The sequence below is a fragment of the Oncorhynchus nerka genome, linkage group LG20, assembly GCF_034236695.1.
Source record: "Oncorhynchus nerka isolate Pitt River linkage group LG20, Oner_Uvic_2.0, whole genome shotgun sequence".
Taxonomy (NCBI): Eukaryota; Metazoa; Chordata; class Actinopteri; order Salmoniformes; family Salmonidae; genus Oncorhynchus; species Oncorhynchus nerka.
The window spans coordinates 3,315,225-3,338,594 of record NC_088415.1 but is presented as its reverse complement, the minus strand read 5'-3'; the positions used below and the strand labels follow the sequence as shown (position 1 = coordinate 3,338,594).

General features: G+C 46.3%; 1 protein-coding gene across 1 annotated transcript in view; it reads left to right on the top strand.

Annotated features, from left to right (window-relative positions):
* The window catches only part of oprl1 (opiate receptor-like 1), an 84,192-nt gene that overhangs the window by 30,053 nt on the left and 30,769 nt on the right, over positions 1-23,370 (top strand). The window lies entirely within an intron of this gene.

Sequence of the window (23,370 nt, the reverse complement as noted above, 5' to 3'; positions counted from 1 at the left end):
CACAGCAGTGATTTAACCAGTTTTTTAAACGTCTGAGTGTTTTCTATCCACACAGACTAAGCAAATGCATATACTATAGTCCTGGCATGAGTAGCAGGGCGCTGAAATGTTGCGCGATTTTTAACAGAATGTTCAAAAAAGTAGAGGGTCGACTGAAGAGGTTAACTAAATGTTCCTGGTTTAGCTGGTTTGTGACTTTGAAATAATGACTATGTGGAGGTCAGCTTGTTAAACTAAATGTTCCTGGTTTAGCTGGTTTGTGGCTTTGCTACTTACAGGCAATACATCATCGTGGACTATCTGATATAGTCGTTCACTTGTTTTCTCAAATGTTACAGTGAAAACCATTAAATCATAAAGTGTAACTTTGTCACCTTGCAATTGATCACTTTTGGATACACTATTCAATTCCATTGATTCGCTTTTTCTTATGTACTGAGGTGTGTTCTTTTTGGTTTGTGTTCTTTGTTTGTGTTCTTTGGAAGGGTTGTTACTGATTTACATTTGAAAATATTAATTTTCGTTGTTTGACTTTTAGAAATGGACAGAGGAGACCAGTAGCAGCAGATAATACAGTCCCTGTCCATGAGGAGGACCATGTCCTGCAGGATGAGGAGGTCCATGGCCTGCAGGATGAGGAGGACCATGTCCTGCAGGATGAGGAGGTCCATGGCCTGCAGGATGAGGAGGACCATGGCCTTCAGGATGAGGAGGACCATGTCCTGCAGGATGAGGAGGTCCATGGCCTGCAGGATGAGGAGGACCATGTCCTGCAGGATGAGGAGGTCCATGGCCTTCAGGATGAGGAGGACCATGGCCTGCAGGATGAGGAGGACCATGGCCTGCAGGATGAGGAGGACCATGTACTGCAGGATGAGGAGGTCCATGGCCTGCAGGATGAGGAGGACCATGTCCTGCAGGATGAGGAAGACCATGGCCTGCAGGATGAGGAGGACCATGACCTGCAGGATGAGGAGGTCCATAGCCTGCAGGATGAGGAGGACCATGGCCTGCAGGATGAGGAGGTCCATAGCCTGCAGGATGAGGAGGACCATAGCCTGCAGGATGAGGAGGACCATGACCTGCAGGATGAGGAGGTCCATAGCCTGCAGGATGAGGAGGACCATGAAAGCATGGTATTCTTGTAGGAAGATGCTGTTGATGATGAGATATTGGAAGAAGACGAGTATGAAGAGGAGGAGATCAAGAAGCCAGAGGAAGTTGAGGAACCACCACCTCTCAACTAGAAATAATGTGTTATTGTTATGTATTAGCAGACCTTTTTTTTGTTTTATTCATATTTTATGGAGTATACTAACAATGATCTATTTTCTCTCACCTCTAAGTCTTTCTGTTGGTGCTCCGTGTCCCCGTAACTCGTAGACACTCTGTCTTGTCCGAGAGCACGTTTCAGTCCTACGATGATGATGTTGATACACAGGCACCGGAATCCCTATCGCGCCTGAACGTCCAGTTGGTTTGGATCTTGGCAGTGTGCGTCAGGCAGTTCAGAAGGGAGAGACTTCTTGTTGTTTTTCACACAGGCATTGGTTGCAGAGGTTTCTGTGTCCACAAATAGTCCGGGTTTGGAGACTTTGTTTTTGAAGTATCCATCGTATGGTGAATCCCTCAAAGCCTTGAAGATTACACGTACAGAATTCTACCGGTTTCTTTGGACTGCTCATTTACATGGAGTTTATCGAACTGCTTGACCTTCATAGATACTGGTGTACAAAGTCTCCTTGGGGTTCTTGGGCTAGAGCTTTCATGTCTAAGAAGACTGTGGTACCTGGACCACCTGGACCACCTGGACCACCTGGACCATCAGGACCATCTGGACCATCTGGACCATCTGGACCATCAGGACCACCTGGACCACCTGGACCATCTGGACCACCTGGATCATCAGGACCACCTGGACCACCTGGACCTCCTGGACCATCAGGACCACCTGGACCATCAAGACCACCTGGACCACTTGGACCATCAGGACCATCTGGACCACCTGGACCATCAGGACCACCTGGACCATCAGGACCACCTGGACCACCTGGACCATCTGGACCACCTGGATCATCAGGACCACCTGGACCACCTGGACCATCAGGACCACCTGGACCACCTGGACCATCTGGACCACCTGGACCATCAGGACCACCTGGACCACTTGGACCATCAGGACCATCTGGACCACCTGGACCATCAGGACCACCTGGACCATCAGGACCACCTGGACCACCTGGACCATCAGGACCACCTGGACCATCAGGACCATCTGGACCACCTGGACCATCAGGACCACCTGGACCATCAGGACCACCTGGACCACTTGGACCATCAGGACCATCTGGACCACCTGGACCATCAGGACCACCTGGACCTCCTGGACCATCTGGACCACCTGATAACAGACAAATAAATCAAATTTGATTTGATTTGATTTGATATAGCTGTATCAGCCAAACCAAAACCATAGATGAGCACATGTTCAAATCAAAAGGAGCAATCGGGAATCAAGCAGTATAGGAATGGGAAGCCAACTAAGTGGTTCATTTAAATTATGGGTCATTGCTTCATCTTTCGATTCTAAAAGTCAACAACAGAAGGCCAGGATGATCGTGTGGTTGACCTAGCCAGTAAAGTAGTTGAGGAATCATTTTTTTGCCAAACCAGGGTTACAATGTTTGGTTCAACAACTTCTATTCATCGCCCTCGTACTCGTATGTAGTTTGGGAGAACAGGGATTCAATTCACGTGGGACTTGTAGGGTAAACTGGAAGCAGTTGCCTGATGCATTTAAGTACTTTTAAAAAGTAGGATAGTCAAACCGAGTGTGGAGATATGTGTTGGTGTAGATTATTATTATTATTTTTTAACCTTTATTTAACTAGGCAAGTCAGTTAAGAAAAAAAAATCGTATTTTCAATGACAGCGGGTTAACTGCCTGTTCAGGGGCAGAACAACAGATTTGTACCTTGTCAGATCAGGGGTTTGAACTTGCAACCTTCTGGTTACTAGTCCAACTCTATAACCACTAGGCTACCCTGCCACCCTATCTGGATGGGGTTGACAAGTCTGATCAGTTGATCACCTCCTACGTTTTGCAGAAGACCCAGAAGTGGTGGAAAACACTTCTTTTTTTTTTTTACTAGCCCGAACAATGAAAAAACAGCCCCAAACTATTATTCTTCCCCCACCAGGACTGCCAGATGGTGAAGCGTGATTCATCACTCAAAAGAATGAGTTTCCACCGCTCCAGAGTCCAACAGCGGCAAGCTTCACTCCACTCCAGCCGACGCTTGGCATTGCGCACGGTGATCTTAGGCTTGTGTGCGGCTGCTCGGTCATGGAAAACCATTTCACTCCACTCCAGCCGACGCTTGGCATTGCGCACGGTGACCTTAGGCTTGTGTGCGGCTGCTCGGTCATGGAAAACCATTTCACTCCACTCCAGCCGACGCTTGGCATTGCGCACGGTGATCTTAGGCTTGTGTGCGGCTGCTCGGTCATGGAAAACCATTTCACTCCACTCCAGCCGACGCTTGGCATTGCGCACGGTGATCTTAGGCTTGTGTGCGGCTGCTCGGTCATGGAAAACCATTTCACTCCACTCCAGCCGACGCTTGGCATTGCGCACGGTGATCTTAGGCTTGTGTGCGGCTGCTCGGTCATGGAAAACCATTTCACTCCACTCCAGACGACGCTTGGCATTGCGCACGGTGATCTTAGGCTTGTGTGCGGCTGCTCGGTCATGGAAAACCATTTCACTCCACTCCAGCCGACGCTTGGCATTGCGCACGGTGATCTTAGGCTTGTGTGCGGCTGCTCGGTCATGGAAAACCATTTCACTCCACTCCAACCGACGCTTGGCATTGCGCACGGTGATCTTAGGCTTGTGTACGGCTGCTCGGTCATGGAAAACCATTTTATGAAGCTCCCGACAAACAGTTAGAGTGCTGACGTTGCTTCCAGAGGAAGTTTGGAACTAGTGAGTGTTGCAACCGTGGACAAACAATAAGAAATCTGTGGTCCCGTTCTGTGAGCTTGTGTGGCTGAGAAGTTGTTGCTCCTAGACGTTTCCACTTCAGAATAACAGCACTTACAGTTGACCGGGGCAGCTTTAGCAGGGCAGAAATTTTATGAACTGACTTGTTGACTTGTTGGAAAGGTGGCATCCTATGATGGTGCTACGTTGAAAGTCACTGAGCTCTTCAGTATGGGCCATTCTACTGCCAATGTTTTACTATGGAGATTTCATGGCTGTGTGCTGGATTTTATACACCTGTCGGCAACGGGTGTGTCTGAATTAGCCGGATCCACTAATTTTAATGGGGTGTCCACATACTTTTGTGTGTATATATAGTGTACATTTTGTTCCAGGAATGGCAGGGTAATCACGGAAAAAGGGCAAACTGGTTAGTGCCAGATTACATTCAGAGAGAACCTTACTGTCAGTTAGGAGGTATGGATGTTAATGACATCAAATCAAATTGTATTTGTCACATTTGCCCGACAACAACAGGTACAGTGAAATGCTTAATTACAAGCCCTAACCAATAGTGAGGCTATATACAGGGGGTACCGGTACAGAGTCCATGTGTAGGCTATATACAGGGGGTACCGGTACAGAGTCCATGTGTGGGGTCACCGGTTAGTCGAGGTAATTGAGGTTAAATGTTCATGTAGGTAGAGTTATTAAAGTGACTATGCGTAGATAATAACAACATAGACTAGTAGTGGTGTAAAATGGGGAGGGGGGGGGGCAATGCAAATAGTCTGGGTAGCCATTTGATTAGCTGTCCAGCAGTCTTATGGTTTAGGGGGTAGAAGCTGTTAAAGAGCCTCTTGGACCTAGACGGGGTGCTCCCGTACCGCTTGCCGTGCGGTAGCAGAGATAATGTATTTTAGATGTGTTCCAGGAAAGACAGTAGGGAGAGCTGGACTCGGTCTGTTTGTGTGGCACCTGAATGTGCAAACTGTTTTTTTTGTATCGTAAAGGACCAAAAATTGTTTTAGTTTGTGGCACTCCGGGGAGTTTGACTCGTTGCGGAAATAGATACTAGTAAACGGATTCAGATGTAGACCAGATGTTCTCTAGTAAAGGGAATCAGATGTTCTCTAGTAAAGGGATTCAGATGTTCTCTAGTAAAGGGATTCAGATGTTCACTAGTAAAGGGATTCAGATGTAGACCAGATGTTCTCTAGTAAAGTGATTCAGATGTAGACCAGATGTTCTCTAGTAAAGGGATTCAGATGTTCACTAGTAAAGGGATTCAGATGTTCTCTAGTAAAGGGATTCAGATGTTCTCTAGTAAAGGGATTCACATGTTCTCTAGTAAAGTGATTCAGATGTTCTCTAGTAAAGGGAATCAGATGTTCACTAGTAAAGGGATTCACATGTTCTCTAGTAAAGGGATTCACATGTTCACTAGTAAAGGGATTCAGATGTTCACTAGTAAAGGGATTCAAATGTTCTCTAGTAAAGGGAATCAGATGTTCACTAGTAAAGAGATTCAGATATTCTCTAGTAAAGGGATTCACATGTTCACTAGTAAAGAGATTCAGATGTTCTCTAGTAAAGAGATTCAGATATTCTCTAGTAAAGGGATTCAGATGTTCTCCAGTAAAGGGATTCAGATGTTCACTAGTAAAGGGATTCAGATGTTCACTAGTAAAGGGATTCAGATGTTCACTAGTAAAGGGATTCAGATGTTCTCTAGTAAAGGGATTCAGATGTTCTCTAGTAAAGGGAATCAGATGTTCACTAGTAAAGGGATTCACATGTTCTCTAGTAAAGGGATTCAGATGTTCACTAGTAAAGGGATTAAGATGTTGATTCCTATTTTGTAAAAAACAATTTGATTTTGATGAAAATGAACTGTGAAATGTATGTTGTTTACATGTTATGGTTATGATAGCACTTGGATTGTCTTCATTTTCAGGGTTTGAATGACATTTTATTGTTTCAATGAAGTTATTGTTTTATTCATATGATATCACTTGTCTTTCCATGTCATATGTAAGAGTAAATGCTCTTTGTAAATCGTTTTGGTGCAGAGCTGTTTTTATATTATCCAGAGGTAAACAAATCATCAGCCAAGTGTGCGCTCTGAGAGTAAAACGAGATGGGTGGGGCTAAAGCTTAAGAGGGTGTGAACGATGCTGAATGGGTGTACTGTAGACAAAGAAGAGCTAAATAGTCATTTTTGTCCCTCATCAATCTGCACACAATACCCCGTAATGACATCACAATACCCCGTAATGACATCACAATACCCCGTAATGACATCACAATACCCCGTAATGACATCACAATACCCCGTAATGACATCACAGTACCCCGTAATGACATCACAATACCCCGTACTGACATCACAGTACCCCGTAATGACATCACAATACCCCGTAATGACATCACAATACCCCGTACTGACATCACAGTACCCCGTAATGACATCACAATACCCCGTAATGACATCACAATACCCCGTAATGACATCACAGTACCCCGTACTGACATCACAATACCCCGTAATGACATCACAATACCCCGTAATGACATCACAATACCCCGTACTGACATCACAATACCCCGTAATGACATCACAGTACCCCGTAATGACATCACAATACCCCGTAATGACATCACAATACCCCGTACTGACATCACAATACCCCGTACTGACATCACAATACCCCATAATTACATCACAATACCCCATAATGACATCACAGTACCCCGTAATGACATCACAATACCCCGTAATGACATCACAATACCCCGTAATGACATCACAATACCCCGTAATGACATCACAATACCCGTACTGACATCACAATACCCCGTAATGACATCACAGTACCCCGTAATGACATCACAATACCCCGTAATGACATCACAATACCCCGTAATGACATCACAATACCCCGTACTGACATCACAATACCCCGTACTGACATCATAATACCCCATAATGACATCACAATACCCCGTAATGACATCACAATACGCCGTACTGACATCACAATACCCCGTAATGACATCACAATACCCCGTAATGACATCACAATACCCCGTAATGACATCACAATACCCCGTACTGACATCACAATACCCCGTACTGACATCATAATACCCCATAATGACATCATAATACCCCATAATGACATCACAATACCCCGTAATGACATCACAATACCCCGTACTGACATCACAATACCCCGTAATGACATCACAATACCCCATAATGACATCATAATACCCCGTACTGACATCACAATACCCCGTACTGACATCACAATACCCCGTACTGACATCACAATACCCCATAATGACATCATAATACCCCATAATGACATCATAATACCCCATAATTACATCATAATACCCCATAATGACATCATAATACCCCATAATGACAAAGTAAAAACAGGTTTTTAGATTTTTTTTGTACATTTATTAAACATATGAAACTGAAATATCACATTTTCATAAAGTATTCAGACCCTCAACTCAGTACTTTGTTGATGCACCTTTGACAGTGATTACAGCCTCAAGTCTTCTTGAGTAGGACACTACAAGCTTGGCACACCTGTATTTAGGGAGTTTCTCCCATTCTTCCCTGCGGTCTCTCCAGCGATGTTAGATCGGGTTCAAGTCCGGGCTCTGGCTGGGCCACTCAAGGACATTCAGAGAATTGTTCCAAAAGCCACTCCTACATGGTCTTGGCTGTGTGCTTAGGGTCTTTGTCCTGTTGGAAGGTGAACCTTCGCCCCAGCCTGAGGTCCTGAGTGCTCTGGAGCAGGTTTTCATCATCTCTCTGTACTTTGCTCCGTTCGTCTTTCCCTCGATCCTGACTAGTATCCCAGTCACTGTCACTGAAAAACATCCCTACAGCATGATGCTGCCAACACTTCACCGTAGGGATGGTGCCAGGTTTCCTCCAGACCTGATGCTTGGCATTCATGCCAATGAGTTCAATCTTGGTTTCATCAGGATGTCATGTGCCTTTTACTGAGATGTGACTTCTGTCTGGCCACTCTACCATAAAGGCCTGATTGGTGGAGTGCTGCAGAGATGGTTGTCCTTCTGGAAGGTTCTCCCATCTCCACAGAGGAACTCTGGAGCTCTGTCAGAGTGACCATCGGGTCTTTGTCACCTCCCTGACCAAGGCCTTTCTCCCCTGATTGCTCAGTTCGGCTAGGCGGCGAGCTCTAGGAAGAGTCTTGATGGTTCCAGACCTTCTTCCGTTTAAGAATGATGGAGGCCTTGGGGATCTTCAATGCTGCAGAAATGTTTTAGTACCCAGGTCATGTGCTGAATGCATGGTAAGCACGGATATTCTTGGAAAAAGTGACATTTGGATCAAATATTTTGAGAATTATTTGACAATGGTAAGTGTCATAGAAACTGCAGAATATGCTCTTTCAGATACAGTATAGAAATCAAAAATGTTTTACCTGCATGTGACTCTGCAGGAGGATTTGATAAAGCGATGCTCCTTTCCCTGCACCTGTCAATTGCAAGATGTGCCGATCTCTTCATGTACAATTTGACAACTGATTGGCCGAATATTGTCACTCAACAGATTGTCAATTTGAATATTGTATATAGGCTATCTCTTACTCTGTGTGAAATTAGTTTCAGTATAGTTTGCGTGTAGTTTCAATCTGTGCAGGCTGACTGGCATCGTTTCTTTCCCACTCATCAACTTGGCATCTTTAGCTTCGTTGGATAAAAGCTGAGGATATGTTTAGCATTATGCTAAAGGCCTACTGCAACACGTAGCATGTTTAGCATTATGCTAAAGGCCTACTGCAACACGTAGCATGTTTAGCATTATGCTAAAGGCCTACTGCAACACGTGGCATGTTTAGCATTATGCTAAAGGGCTACTGCAACACGTAGCATGTTTAGCATTATGCTAAATGCCTACTGCAACACGTAGCATGTTTAGCATTATGCTAAAGGACTACTGCAACACGCAGCATGTTTTCCAGACCTATAACGGCTTATTTAACCAAAGTAAAACCTAAAAGAGAACGGTATCACCCTGCAAGGCACGCTGTCAAATTAGTAACATGAGCATTAGAGGCTGATGAATAGGCATAACGCAAACTCATCGTTCCACTATTGATGTTATAAATTAAATTGACCTCTTTACCCTCGTCATGCAGTTAGGCCTAATTTAATTTGGATTGTGAAGTAACTAGCACCATTATATCCCATTATATCCATTTGTCATTCATTCTGTGGGCTGGCAATCTTTTAGCTTCACTGGATAAAAGCTGAGGATATGTTTAGCATTATTCTAAAGGTCTACTGCAACACGTAGCATGTTTAGCATTATTCTAAAGGCCGACTGCAACACGTAGCATGTTTAGCATTATTCTAAAGGCCGACTGCAACACGTAGCATGTTTAGCATTATTCTAAAGGTCTACTGCAACATGTAGCATGTTTAGCATTATTCTAAAGGTCTACTGCAACATGTAGCATGTTTAGCATTATTCTAAAGGTCTACTGCAACACGTAGCATGTTTAGCATTATTCTAAAGGTCTACTGCAACATGTAGCATGTTTAGCATTATTCTAAAGGTCTACTGCAACATGTAGCATGTTTAGCATTATTCTAAAGGTCTACTGCAACACGTAGCATGTTTTAGTTGCCCTTACAATACATTAGATTAGTAAGTTAGGGAAAACAGTCCCGTAACAGCTTCTTTATACAAAGTAAAACATAAAAGGTATGTTAAGTATCAAATTATTTGCTGCTCATAAATAAAACCAACTCATCATTACACTATTGTCTTTTCTAAATTAATTATTAATCAACCTCTTCTTTAAATTAATCAACCTCTTCAACCTCCTTATCATTCAGACTAATTTAAATGCCAATTGTGAAGCACGTTCATCCATTTGTCATTCATTCAGTGAGGAGTGAGACACGCATTAGCGCTTGGCTGTGTCCCTACACCACATTGTCTAGGTGGATTCAGTTCAGAATAGGCTTATTTTTTTTTTAAATTAAAAAAAATATTAAAAAATTTAAAAACCTCCGTGGTCGTTGGCGGTTCATGGATTTCACTCCACAATATAATAATAATAATAATAATATAATATAATACTGTTCTAGCAGGATCCATGCTCTGTTTACCAAATGGTGGGGGTTATAATGCCTGTGTATAAAATGTAAGACAATAAATGATGTCTGTCTAAATAAAGTCACCAAGAGAGATTCATGTTTCATCTGATGTTCCCACGTTGCTCATGTAATAGCCTAACATGAAAATAATTGACAGTTCAACTACCTTTAAAAAAAATATATATATATATACGTAGACAAATTCACGTAGACCTAATGAACGATGTTATAATGTTGGTAATGTGTTGTGTTTAAATGTACAGGCATTACAACCCCCACATTGACAAATGGTAAACAGTGCATTGGTCCTGTTGGTACAGTGGCTATTAGATTGTGGAGTGAAATCCATTAACCGACTGTCTGGAACTGAATTAAACAGATGCTTACTCATCGTATTGTTAGAAATACATTTGGTTGAATGGTAAAAACAAAAACAAAAAAGTGTTTTTTTTTATGTTCATGTGTTTACGTTTAAGATACACCTTCAAGAAAAAGACACGATATCATAAATAACAAAACAAAAGTCACAATGTTCACATGTCCTCAAATCAAATTGTATTGGTCACGTGGTTAGCAGATGTTATTGGTCACATGGTTAGCAGATGTTATTGGTCACGTGGTTAGCAGATGTTATTGGTCACGTGGTTAGCAGATGTTATTGGTCACGTGGTTAGCAGATGTTATTGGTCACGTGGTTAGCAGATGTTATTGGTCACGTGGTTAGCAGATGTTATTGGTCACGTGGTTAGCAGATGTTATTGGTCACGTGGTTAGCAGATGTTATTGGTCACGTGGTTAGCAGATGTTATTGGTCACGTGGTTAGCAGATGTTATTGGTCACATGGTTAGCAGATGTTATTGGTCACGTGGTTAGCAGATGTTATTGGTCACATGGTTAGCAGATGTTATTGGTCACGTGGTTAGCAGATGTTATTGGTCACGTGGTTAGCAGATGTTATTGGTCACGTGGTTAGCAGATGTTATTGGTCACGTGGTTAGCAGATGTTATTGCGAGTGTAGAGAAATGCTTGTGCTTCTAGTTCCGATGTACACATGTCCAACAGTTCATTTATGGCATTTATTACCATGTGTGTGTGTGTGTGTTTGTGTGTGTGTGTGTGTGTGTGCGTGCGCGTGCGTGCGCGTGCGTGCGCGTGTGTGTGTGTGTGTGTGTGTGTGTGTGTGTGTGTGTGTGTGTGTGTGTGTGTGTGTGTGTGTGTGTGTTTGAACATCGCCACATGGAAAGATGAAAAATTATCCGTGGATCCTTTCCTTCCTGTGTGTTTTTGTGAGATATTAAAGATATTATAGTTCTGGAAGATTCATCACTATAAATCATTAGAGATTATAATTATAACAAATACTGTAATTAAGGGGCGGCAGGGTAGCCTAGTGGTTAGAGTGTGGAGGTGGCAGGTAGCCTAGTGGTTAGAGTGTAGAGGCGGCAGCGTAGCCTAGAGGTTAGAGTGTAGAGGTGGCAGGGTAGCCGAGTGGTTAGAGTGTAGGGGCGGCAGGTAGCCTAGTGGTCAGAGTGTAGAGGTGGCAGGTAGCCTAGTGGTTAGAGTATAGAGGTGGCAGGTAGCCTAGTGGTTAGAGTGTAGAGGTGGCATGTAGCCTAGTGGTTAGAGTGTAGAGGTGGCAGGTAGCCTAGTGGTCAGAGTGTAGAGGTGGCAGGTAGCCTAGTGGTTAGAGTGTAGAGGTGGCAGGTAGCCTAGTGGTTAGAGTGTAGAGGTGGCAGGTAGCCTAGTGGTTAGAGTGTAGAGGTGGCAGGTAGCCTAGTGGTTAGAGTGTAGATGCGGCAGGGTAGCCTAGAGGTTAGAGTGTAGAGGCGGCAGGGTAGCCGAGTGGTTAGAGTGTAGGGGCGGCAGGTAGCCAAGTGGTTAGAGTGTAGAGGTGGCAGGTAGTCTAGTGGTTAGAGTGTAGAGGTGGCAGAGCGTTGGACTACTAACCGAAAGGTTGCAAGATTGAATCCCCGAGCTGACAAGGTACAAATCTGTCATTCTGCCCCTGAACAAGGCAGTTAACCCACCGTTCCCACCGTCATTGTAAATAAGAATTCGTTCTTAACTGACTTGCCTAGTTATATAAAAATATTATTATGTCATTAGAGATTATAATAACTCAGATAAATCACTATATGTCATTAGAGATTATAATTATAGCAGAATCATCACTATACATCAATAAATCAAATCAAATCAAATGTATTTATATAGCCCTTCGTACATCAGCTGATATCTCAAAGTGCTGTACAGAAACCCAGCCTAAAACCCCAAACAGCAAGCAATGCAGGTGTAGAAGCACGGTGGCTAGGAAAAACTTCCTAGAAAGGCCAAAACCTAGGGAGAAACCTAGAGAGGAACCAGGCTAGTAGTCCTCATGTCAGATAGTCCTGGGGCACGGTCCTAGGGCTCAGGTCCTCCGAGAGAGAGAAAGAAAGAGAGAATTAGAGAGAGCATATGTGGGGTGGCCAGTCCTCTTCTGGCTGTGCCAGAAACTGGAGCAGCAGCACAGCCAGGTGGACTGGGGACAGCAAGGAGTCATCATGTCAGGTAGTCCTGGGGCATGGTCCTAGGGCTCAGGTCCTCAGAGAGAAAGAAAGAAAGAGAGAAGGAGAGAATTGGAGAACGCACACTTAGATTCACGCAGGACACCGAATAGGACAGGAGAAGTACTCCAGATATAACAAACTGACCCTAGCCCCCCAACACATAAACTACTGCAGCATAAATACTGGAGGCTGAGACAGGAGAGGTCAGGAGACACTGTGGCCCCATCCGAGGACACCCCCGGACAGGGCAATAGAGATTATAATTATTACAGATTATTCATTATGCAGCATTAGAGATTATAATTATTACAGATACAACACTATACATTAGAGATTATAATCAAAGCAGTTACATCACTGTGCATCATTAGAGATTATAATCAAAGCAGTTACATCACTGTGCATCATTAGAGATTATAATCAAAGCAGTCACATCACTGTGCATCATTAGAGATTATAATCAAAGCAGTTACATTTACATTTAAGTCATTTAGCAGACGCTCTTATCCAGAGCGACTTACAAATTGGTGCTTTCACCTTATGACATCCAGTGGAACAGCCACTTTACAATAGTGCATCTAAATCTTTTAAGGGGGGGTGAGAAGGATTACTTTATCCTATCCTAGGTATTCCTTAAAGAGGTGGGGTTTCAGGTGTCTCCGGAAGGTGGTGATTGACTCCGCTGTCCTGGCGTCGTGAGGGAGTTTGTTCCACCATTGGGGGGCCAGAGCAGCGAACAGTTTTGACTGGGCTGAGCGGGAACTGTACTTCCTCAGTGGTAGGGAGGCGAGCAGGCCAGAGGTGGATGAACGCAGTGCCCTTGTTTGGGTGTAGGGCCTGATCAGAGCCTGGAGGTACTGAGGTGCCGTTCCCCTCACAGCTCCGTAGGCAAGCACCATGGTCTTGTAGCGGATGCGAGCTTCAACTGGAAGCCAGTGGAGAGAGCGGAGGAGCGGGGTGACGTGAGAGAACTTGGGAAGGTTGAACACCAGACGGGCTGCGGCGTTCTGGATGAGTTGTAGGGGTTTAATGGCACAGGCAGGAGCCCAGCCAACAGCGAGTTGCAGTAATCCAGACGGGAGATGACAAGTGCCTGGATTAGGACCTGCGCCGCTTCCTGTGTGAGGCAGGGTCGTACTCTGCGGATGTTGTAGAGCATGAACCTACAGGAACGGGCCACCGCCTTGATGTTAGTTGAGAACGACAGGGTGTTGTCCAGGATCACGCCAAGGTTCTTAGCGCTCTGGGAGGAGGACACAGTGGAGTTGTCAACCGTGATGGCGAGATCATGGAACGGGCAGTCCTTCCCGGGAGGAAGAGCAGCTCCGTCTTGCCGAGGTTCAGCTTGAGGTGGTGATCCGTCATCCACACTGATATGTCTGCCAGACATGCAGAGATGCGATTCGCCACCTGGTCATCAGAAGGGGGAAAGGAGAAGATTAATTGTGTGTCGTCTGCATAGCAATGATAGGAGAGACCATGTGAGGTTATGACAGAGCCAAGTGACTTGGTGTATAGCGAGAATAGGAGAGGGCCTAGAACAGAGCCCTGGGGGACACCAGTGGTGAGAGCACGTGGTGAGGAGACGGATTCTCGCCACGCCACCTGGTAGGAGCGACCTGTCAGGTAGGACGCAATCCAAGCATGGGCCGCGCCGGAGATGCCCAACTCGGAGAGGGTGGAGAGGAGGATCTGATGGTTCACAGTATCGAAGGCAGCCGATAGGTCTAGAAGGATGAGAGCAGAGGAGAGAGAGTTAGCTTTAGCAGTGCGGAGTGCCTCCGTGATACAGAGAAGAGCAGTCTCAGTTGAATGACTAGTCTTGAAACCTGACTGATTTGGATCAAGAAGGTTATTCTGAGAGAGATAGCGGGAGAGCTGGCCAAGGACGGCACGTTCAAGAGTTTTGGAGAGAAAAGAAAGAAGGGATACTGGTCTGTAGTTGTTGACATCGGAGGGATCGAGTGTAGGTTTTTTCAGAAGGGGTGCAACTCTCGCTCTCTTGAAGACGGGAGGGACGTAGCCTGCGGTCAGGGATGAGTTGATGAGCGAGGTGAGGTAAGGGAGAAGGTCTCCGGAAATGGTCTGGAGAAGAGAGGAGGGGATAGGGTCAAGCGGGCAGGTTGTTGGGCGGCCGGCCGTCACAAGACGCGAGATGTCATCTGGAGAGAGAGGGGAGAAAGAGGTCAGAGCACAGTGTAGGGCAGTGTGAGCAGAACCAGCGGTGTCGTTTGACTTAGCAAACGAGGATCGGATGTCGTCGACCTTCTTTTCAAAATGGTTGACGAAGTCATCTGCAGAGAGGGAGGAGGGGGGGAGGAGGATTCAGGAGGGAGGAGAAGGTGGCAAAGAGCTTCCTAGGGTTAGAGGCAGATGCTTGGAATTTAGAGTGGTAGAAAGTGGCTTTAGCAGCAGAGACAGAGGAGGAAAATGTAGAGAGGAGGGAGTGAAAGGATGCCAGGTCCGCAGGGAGGCGGTTTTCCTCCATTTCCGCTCGGCTGCCCGGAGCCCTGTTCTGTGAGCTCGCAATGAGTCGTCGAGCCACGGAGCGGGAGGGAGGACCGAGCCGGCCTGGAGGATAGGGGACATAGAGAGTCAAAGGATGCAGAAAGGGGAGGAGAGGAGGGTTGAGGAGGCAGAATCAGGAGATAGGTTGGAGAAGGTTTGAGCAGAGGGAAGAGATGATAGGATGGAAGAGGAGAGAGTAGCGGGGGAGAGAGAGCGAAGGTTGGGACGGCGCGATACCATCCGAGTAGGGGCAGTGTGGGAAGTGTTGGATGAGAGCGAGAGGGAAAAGGATACAAGGTAGTGGTCGGAGACTTGGAGGGGAGTTGCAATGAGGTTAGTGGAAGAACAGCATCTAGTAAAGATGAGGTCGAGCGTATTGCCTGCCTTGTGAGTAGGGGGGAAGGTGAGAGGGTGAGGTCAAAAGAGGAGAGGAGTGGAAAGAAGGAGGCAGAGAGGAATGAGTCAAAGGTAGACGTGGGGAGGTTAAAGTCGCCCAGAACTGTGAGAGGTGAGCCGTCCTCAGGAAAGGAGCTTATCAAGGCATCAAGCTCATTGATGAACTCTCCGAGGGAACCTGGAGGGCGATAAATGATAAGGATGTTAAGCTTGAAAGGGCTGGTAACTGTGACAGCATGGAATTCAAAGGAGGCGATAGACAGATGGGTAAGGGGAGAAAGAGAGAATGACCACTTGGGAGAGATGAGGATCCCGGTGCCACCACCCCGCTGACCAGAAGCTCTCGGGGTGTGCGAGAACACGTGGGTGGACGAAGAGAGAGCAGTAGGAGTAGCGGTGTTGTCTGTGGTGATCCATGTTTCCGTCAGTGCCAAGAAGTCGAGGGACTGGAGGGAGGCATAGGCTGAGATGAACTCTGCCTTGTTGGCCGCAGATCGGCAGTTCCAGAGGCTACCGGAGACCTGGAACTCCACGTAGGTCGTGCGCGCTGGGACCACCAGATTAGGGTGGCCGCGGCCACGCGGTGTGGAGCGTTTGTATGGTCTGTGCAGAGAGGAGAGAACAGGGATAGACAGACACATAGTTGACAGGCTAGAGAAGAGGCTACGCTAATGCAAAGGAGATTGGAATGACAAGTGGACTACACGTCTCGAATGTTCAGAAAGTTAAGCTTACGTAGCAAGAATCTAATTGACTAAAATGATTAAAATGATACAGTACTGCTGAGGTAGGCTAGCTGGCAGTGGCTGCGTTGTTGACTTTGTAGGCTAGCTGGCAGTGGCTGCGTTGTTGACACTACACTAATCAAGTCGTTCCGTTGAGTGTAAAGTTTCTACAATGCTGCTATTCGGGGGCTAGCTGGCTAGCTAGCAGTGTTGATTACGTTACGTTGCGTTAAAAGAACGACAATAGCTGGCTAGCTAACCTAGAAAATCGCTCTAGACTACACAATTATCTTTGAAACAAAGACGGCTATGTAGCTAGCTACGATCAAACAAATCACACCGTTGGGACTGTAATGAAATGAAATGAAAATGTGATACTACCTGTGGAGCGAAGCGGAATGCGACCGGAATGCGAAAGTTCTATTCAGTAGACGTTGGCTAGCTGTTGGCTAGCTAGGAGTGACTCCTATGTTAAGGACGACAAATAGCTGGCTAGCTAACCTCGGTAAATTAAGAAAATCGCTCTAAGACTACACACTCTAAACTAAACAATTATCTTGGATACGAAGACAGCAAAGACAACTATGTAGCTAGCTAACACTACACTAATCAAGTCGTTCAGTTGAGTGTGATAGTTACTACAGTGCTACGGTAGACGGTGAACGTTAGCTAGCTGGCTAGCTGCTGGGCAGATAGGAGGACGACGAAATACGATAATTACGCAATTATCTTTGATACAAAGACGGCTATGTAGCTAGCTAAGAAGAAATTGCTAAGATTAGACAAATCAAACCGTTGTACTATAATGAAATGTAATGAAATGTAATGAAAAGTTATACAACCTGCAGACCGAAGCAGACCGAAGCGCGGATGCGACCGCTCGCTCCAACCCGGAAGTAATAAGCAGTCACATCACTATGCATCATTAGAGATTATAATCAAAGCAGTTACATCACTGTGCATCATTAGAGATTATAATCAAAGCAGTTACATCACTGTGCATCATTAGAGATTATAATCAAAGCAGTTACATCACTGTGCATCATTAGAGATTATAATCAAAGCAGATAACAGTTGAAGTCGTAAATTCACATACACCTTTCGCCAAATACATTTAAACTCAGTTTTTCAAAATTCCTGACATTTAATCCTAGTAAAACAATCCCTGTTTTAGGTCAGTTAGGATCACCACTTTATTTTAAGAATGTGAAATGTCAGAATAATAGTGGAGAGAATAATTTATTTCAGCTTTTATTTATTTCATCACATTTCCAGTGGGTCAGAAGTTGACATACACTCAATTAGTATACGGTAGCATTGCTTTTACATTTTTTAACTTGGGGGGTCAAACATTTCGAGTAGCCTTCCACAACTTCCCACAATAAATTGGGTGAATTTTGCCTTCCTCCTGACAGAGCTGGTGTAACTGGATCAGGTTTGTAGGCCTCCTTGCTCACACACGCTTTTTCAGTTCTGCCCACAAATATTCTTGGAGTGAGGTCAGGGCTTTGTGATGGCCACTCCAATACCTTGACTTTGTTGTCCTTAAGCCATTTTGCCACAACTTTGGAAGTATGCTTGGGGAGTTTTTCTGTCTGTAACAATGCCCCCCAAAAAATCTGGATGGTTGAGCCTGGCTCCCCAATGTTTGAGCCTGGCTCCCAAGTGGGTGGGTGGAATTCAAGTGATTTAACCGAGATCTGTCAATTAGTTGTTTAATAACGAAATGGTTAATTGCTCAGCACTACCACACACCAGGCCTGGCCTTCTTGGAGACATAGAGGGCAGTCACTCACTGCTATTCCTCTGTCACCACTGTCTCTCCACCTCTCTTCCTCCCATCTTCCACCTCTCTTCCTCCCATCTTCCACCTCTCTTCCTCCCATCTTCCACCTCTCTTCCTCCCATCTTCCATCCATCTTCCACCTCTCTTCCTCCCATCTTCCATCCATCTTCCACCTCTCTTCCTCCCATCTTCCTCCCATCTTCCTCCCATTTTCCTCCCATCTTCCTCCCATCTTCTACCTCTCTTCCCCCCATCTTCCTCCCATCTTCCAACTCTCTTCCTCCCATCTTCCAACTCTCTTCCTCCCATCTTCCACCTCTCTTCCTCCCATCTTCCACCTCTGTTCCTCCCATCTTCCATCTCTCTTCCTCACATCTTCCACCTCTCTTCCTCCCAACTTCCACCTCTCTTCCTCCCATCTTCCATCCATCTTCCACCTCTCTTCCTCCCATCTTCCACCTCTCTTCCTCCCATCTTCCTCCCATCTTCCACCTCTCTTCCTCTCATCTTTCACCCATTTTCCTCCTATCTTCCTCCCATCTTCTACCTCTCTTTCTCCCATCTTCCACCTCTCTTCCTCCCATCTTCCTCCCATTTTCCACCTCTCTTCCTCCCATCTTCCACCTCTCTTCCTCCCATCTTCCAACTCTCTTCCTCCCATCTTCCACCTCTCTTCCTCCCATCTTCCACCTCTCTTCCTCCCATCTTCCATCTCTCTTCCTCCCATCTTCCACCTCTCTTCCTCCCATCTTCCACCTCTCTTCCTCCCATCTTCCTCCCATCTTCCACCTCTCTTCCTCCCATCTTCCACCTCTCTTCCTCCCATCTTCCACCTCTCTTCCTCCCATCTTCCACCTCTCTTCCTCCCATCTTCCACCTCTCTTCCTCCCATCTTCCACCTCTCTTCCTCCCATCTTCCACCTCTCTTCCTCCCATCTTCCACCCTCTCTTCCTCCCATCTTCCATCTCTCTTCCTCCCATCTTCCACCTCTCTTCCTCCCATCTTCCACCTCTCTTCCTCCCATCTTCCTCCCATCTTCCACCTCTCTTCCTCCCATCTTCCACCTCTCTTCCTCCCATTTTCCACCCATCTTCCTCCCATCTTCCACCCATCTTCCACCTCTCTTCCTCCCATCTTCCACCTCTCTTCCTCCCATCTTCCACCTCTCTTCCTCCCATCTTCCTCCCATCTTCCACCTCTCTTCCTCCCATCTTCCACCTCTCTTCCTCCCATCTTCCACCTCTCTTCCTCCCTTCTTCCACCTCTCTTCCTCCCATCTTCCACCTCTCTTCCTCCCATCTTCCACCTCTCTTCCTCTCATCTTTCACCCATTTTCCTCCTATCTTCCTCCCATCTTCTACCTCTCTTTCTCCCATCTTCCACCTCTCTTCCTCCCATCTTCCTCCCATCTTCCACCTCTCTTCCTCCCATCTTCCACCTCTCTTCCTCCCATCTTCCACCTCTCTTCCTCCCATCTTCCACCTCTCTTCCTCCCATCTTCCACCTCTCTTCCTCCCATCTTCCACCTCTCTTCCTCCCATGTTCCTCCCATCTTCCACCTCTCTTCCTCCCATCTTCCACCTCTCTTCCTCCCATCTTCCACCTCTCTTCCTCCCATCTTCCTCCCATCTTCCACCTCTCTTCCTCCCATCTTCCACCTCTCTTCCTCCCATCTTCCACCTCTCTTCCTCCCATCTTCCATCTTCCACCCATCTTCCTCCCATCTTCCACCTCTCTTCCTCCCATCATCCTCCCATCTTCCACCTCTCTTCCTCTCATCTTCCACCTCTCTTCCTCCCATCTTACACCTCTCTTCCTCCCATCTTCCTCCCATCTTCCACCCATCTTCCTCCCATCTTCCACCCATCTTCCGCCTCTCTTCCTCCCATCTTCCACCTCTCTTCCTCCCATCTTCCACCTCTCTTCCTCCCATCTTCCTCCCATCTTCCTCCCATCTTCCACCTCTCTTCCTCCCATCTTCCATCTCTCTTCCTCCCATCTTCCACCTCTCTTCCTCCCATCTTCCACCTCTCTTCCTCCCATGTTCCTCCCATCTTCCTCCCATCTTCCACCTCTCTTCCTCCCATCTTCCACCTCTCTTCCTCCCATCTTCCTCCCATCTTCCACCTCTCTTCCTCCCATCTTCCACCTCTCTTTCTCCCATCTTCCACCTCTCTTCCTCCCATCTTCCTCCCATCTTCCACCTCTCTTCCTCCCATCTTCCACCTCTCTTCCTCCCATCTTCCACCTCTCTTCCTCCCATCTTCCTCCCATCTTCCACCTCTCTTCCTCCCATCTTCCACCTCTCTTCCTCCCATCTTCCACCTCTCTTCCTCCCATCTTCCTCCCATCTTCCACCCATCTTCCTCCCATCTTCCACCCATCTTCCACCTCTCTTCCTCCCATCTTCCACCTCTCTTCCTCCCATCTTCCACCTCTCTTCCTCCCATCTTCCTCCCATCTTCCTCCCATCTTCCACCTCTCTTCCTCCCATCTTCCACCTCTCTTCCTCCCATCTTCCACCTCTCTTCCTCCCATGTTCCTCCCATCTTCCCCCCATCTTCCACCTCTCTTCCTCCCATCTTCCACCTCTCTTCCTCCCATCTTCCTCCCATCTTCCACCTCTCTTCCACCCATCTTCCACCTCTCTTCCTCCCATCTTCCTCCCATCTTCCACCTCTCTTCCTCCCATCTTCCACCTCTCTTCCTCCCATCTTCCACCTCTCTTCCTCCCATCTTCCACCTCTCTTCCTCCCATCTTCCTCCTATCTTCCACCTCTCTTCCTCCCATCTTCCTCCCATCTTCCACCTCTCTTCCTCCCATCTTCCACCTCTCTTCCTCCCATCTTCCACCTCTCTTCCTCCCATCTTCCTCCCATCTTCCACCTCTCTTCCTCCCATCTTCCACCTCTCTTCCTCCCATCTTCCACCTCGCTTACATCTTCTCTTCAATCAATCAAATCAGCTGATGTCACAAAGTGCTGTATAGAAACCCAGCCTAAAACCCCAAAACAGCTATCAATGCAGTTTTAGAAGCACGGTGGTCACAGTCTCTCCCTCCTCAACCTTTTCTAGCTCTGTTAGCTACCTGGTTGTTGCTCATTTGATTTCAAGAGAGAGAGATAAATACACAGCTAGAGAGAAAGAGGGAGAGAGAGAAATAAACAGCTGGAGAGAAAGTCAGAGAGGGAGAGAAAGAGGGAGAGAGAGAAATAAACAGCTGGAGAGAAAGTCAGAGAGGGAGAGAAAGAGGGAGAGAGAGAGAAATAAACAGCTGGAGAGAAAGTCAGAGAGGGAGAGAAAGAGGGAGAGAGAGAGAAATAAACAGCTGGAGAGAAAGACAGAGATGGGGAGAAAGAGGGAGAGAGAGAGAAATAAACAGCTGGAGAGAAAGTCAGAGAGGGAGAGAAAGAGGGAGAGAGAGAGAAATAAACAGCTGGAGAGAAAGTCAGAGAGGGAGAGAAAGAGGGAGAGAGAGAGAAAGACAGAGAGGGAGAGAAAGAGGGAGAGAGAGAGAAAGACAGAGAGGGAGAGAAAGAGGGAGATAGAGAGAAAGACAGAGATGGAGAGAAAGAGGGAGAGAGAGAGAAATAAACAGCTGGAGAGAAAGACAGAGAGGGAGAGAAAGAGGGAGAGAGAGAGAAATAAACAGCTAGAGAGAAAGACAGAGAGGGAGAGAAAGAGGGAGAGAGAGAGAAAGACAGAGAGGGAGAGAAAGAGGGAGATAGAGAGAAATAAACAGCTGGAGAGAAAGTCAGAGAGGGAGAGAAAGAGGGAGAGAGAGAGAAATAAACAGCTGGAGAGAAAGTCAGAGAGGGAGAGAAAGAGGGAGAGAGAGAGAAAGACAGAGAGGGAGAGAAAGAGGGAGAGAGAGAGAAAGACAGAGAGGGAGAGAAAGAGGGAGATAGAGAGAAATAAACAGCTAGAGAGAAAGACAGAGAGGGAGAGAAAGAGGGAGAGAGGGAGAAAGACCGAGAGGGAGAGAAAGAGGGAGAGAGAGAGAAAGACAGAGAGGGAGAGAAAGAGGGAGAGAGGGAGAAAGACCGAGAGGGAGAGAAAGAGGGAGAGAAAGAGAAAGACAGAGAGGGAGAGAGGGAGAAAGACCGAGAGGGAGAGAAAGAGGGAGAGAGAGAGAAAGACAGAGAGGGAGAGAAAGAGAAAGACAGAGAGGGAGAGAAAGAGGGAGAGAGGGAGAAAGACCGAGAGGGAGAGAAAGAGGGAGAGAGAGAGAAAGACAGAGAGGGAGAGAAAGAGAAAGACAGAGAGGGAGAGAAAGAGGGAGAGAGGGAGAAAGACAGAGAGGGAGAGAAAGAGGGAGAGAGAGAGAAAGACAGAGAGGGAGAGAAAGAGGGAGAGAGGGAGAGAAAGAGGGAGAGAGGGAGGGGGAAAGGTGGTTGAGCAGAGAATCGAATATAAATCATAGGATTTTTAATAGTATTTTTAAACAGGTGTCACCTATTAATCAATGAAATTGCCTTCCTTAGGTTAAATGCTTTTAAGAGGCGCATCACGGTTTCCTCTTGTCATCCGCAACACTTATTCACAGTAATATCCCACTGCTGAATCTCTCTCTGTGGTTACTAACACTCCAGAGAAGGTGCCCTTTCCTCCCACTCATTCCTCAGAGCTAATGGCCAGAAGCCTAATGCCATCATTAATGAGAGAGAGAGAGAGAGAGAGAGAGAGAGAGAGAGAGAGAGAGAAGGGAGAGAGAGAGAGAGAGAGAGAGAGAGAGAGAGAGAGAGAGAGAGAGAGAGATAGAGAGAGGGGGGGGAGTGGGAGAGAGAGAGAGATTGTGGAAAGATAGAGGAGAGAGAGTGGAGATACAGAGGAGCAAGATATAGACAGGAGAGAGAGGAGCAGGAGGAAATGGAGCTTAATTATTAGGCTGTAATTATAATTATATTATTATTATATATATTATATATACTCATATACTGTAGTTACTCCCAAAAGGAGTGTTGCAGAGGAGACATGTAACATGTTCTCTGTAGAAGAGACTTCTCTGCACATTTTAAAAATATGAAGAGGGATGGAGGGAGGGAGAAGAGATGGATGGGATAGAGTGTAGGCAGAAGAGAGACAGAGAGAGGGAGAGAGAGAGAGAGAGAGAGAGATAATTGGGGTGCTTGAATTTTACCACATTGAGATAAAAACAAATATTTTAAAGAGTGTAAAAAAAAATGCCTTTGATTTCATCAAATAATCAAATATTAAGTCAGTTTGTTCTCTGCTGCTGATGTGGTCCCCCACAAACCA